Below are 1,581 nucleotides of genomic sequence, written 5' to 3' on the forward strand. Positions count from 1 at the left end.
AGTGTGTGTGTGTGTGTGTGTGTGTGTGAGAGAGAGAGTGATTCTGTGTGTGTTCTGACCGTGTGTTGTGTGCTGGTGCTGTGGGTCAGCTGGCAGCGCTGCAGTGTTGTGCCTGTGTTCTCCAGCAGAGGGCAGATCTCAGCATCAGGAAACAACCAGTGGAGAACCGTCTCTTTGGGACTGGACGAGAAACTCCTGACACACACACGAGCATCAAACACACACAACATACAGATGCTAATGATCATATAATAACCCGAATGCTGCTGGTTACCAGAGCAGGGTGAAGTTGGCAGGTGTTGCTGTGAGTGTGTCCGGCTGTGAAAACTGCTCCAGATGAGACACACGGCGAGACAGAGACTCTCCGCCCTCACACACACACACACACACACACACACACACGTTAACCTCAGTAAAACTCTAACCATCACCCTGCATTTTAAATTAAATTAAAGGGTAGAGAATGATGCCCTGGGTCGCTAAAGACCTGAGGTATGCATTTAAGGGTTAATATAAAGTTCAAAATACCATTCAAAAGTTTGGGATCAGCACAATTTTTTTTATTCTTTTTTCAAAGAGGTCTTTTTGCTCACCCAGTCTTCATTTATTTAATAAAAAAATACAGCAAAAACAGTCATATTGTAAAATATAATATAAAGTTTTCTATTTTAAAATAATTAAAATGTATTCATGTGATGGCAAAGCTGAATTTTCAGCAACCATTACTCTAGTCTTCAGTGTCACATGATCCTTCAGAAATCATTCTAATGTGCTGATTCAGATATATGTATATAATTATTATTATTATTATGTTTACCATTAAATCAATGTTTAGCTATTGTAGTGCATGCTGCTAGTAATGCCAAAGTCATAGGTCTGATTCTCAGAGAATCTCTGATCAAATGTATGCTAGGGGAACGAGAATGCCCACGCAGCCAGACTTTCAAATCTCTGCCTAGTGTGGAAGACTGCACAGCTGGGGCGAGAGAAGTAGGCGGGGCCCGCCATCCCGAAGGCCAACTTCTGGAGGAGTGAATCTTGACCCCCAAAGGAGAGGGGAGATCAGAGGACTCGAGGCTATGGAATAGCATCCTGATCCACCACTTAGCATAAGATTCTCTGGCCGGAGGCCTCGGCCTCAGCGCACCGCAGAGGAAACGTGTAAGAAGAGGGTGTCTTCCCACTGAATGGCCACCGAGAAGGGCGTGGTAGGCCGCAATGGCTGCCACGAAGATCTGTAGGGTGGAGTGGGTCAACCCTGCGGATAAACAGGCCTGCAGGAACTCCAGAACTGTACCAAACGGCAGTTAGCTGGGTCGAGCTGGCGGTCTCGGCACCAAGAAGTACAGTTTCCTCATAACAGACAACAATAAATATGACTGACACACACAGAGCGCTTAGCTGAATGACAGAAAGCTGATGCTGGCTCCGCCGCACTGCTTTTATAGCTTCCTGGTCATGACGTCACCCGCCCGTGACGTCCCGCTCAGCTATTGGACTGATTTCACATGTTATTCAGAGCGTGGTCACAGAAGGCGTTCCCCTAGCGTTTTCCGACGCAGCGTCTCGTTCCCTCGAGGA

Source organism: Sinocyclocheilus anshuiensis, unplaced genomic scaffold (genome assembly GCF_001515605.1).
Source record: "Sinocyclocheilus anshuiensis isolate Anshui unplaced genomic scaffold, SAMN03320099.WGS_v1.1 scaffold356, whole genome shotgun sequence".
Classification (NCBI taxonomy): Eukaryota; Metazoa; Chordata; class Actinopteri; order Cypriniformes; family Cyprinidae; genus Sinocyclocheilus; species Sinocyclocheilus anshuiensis.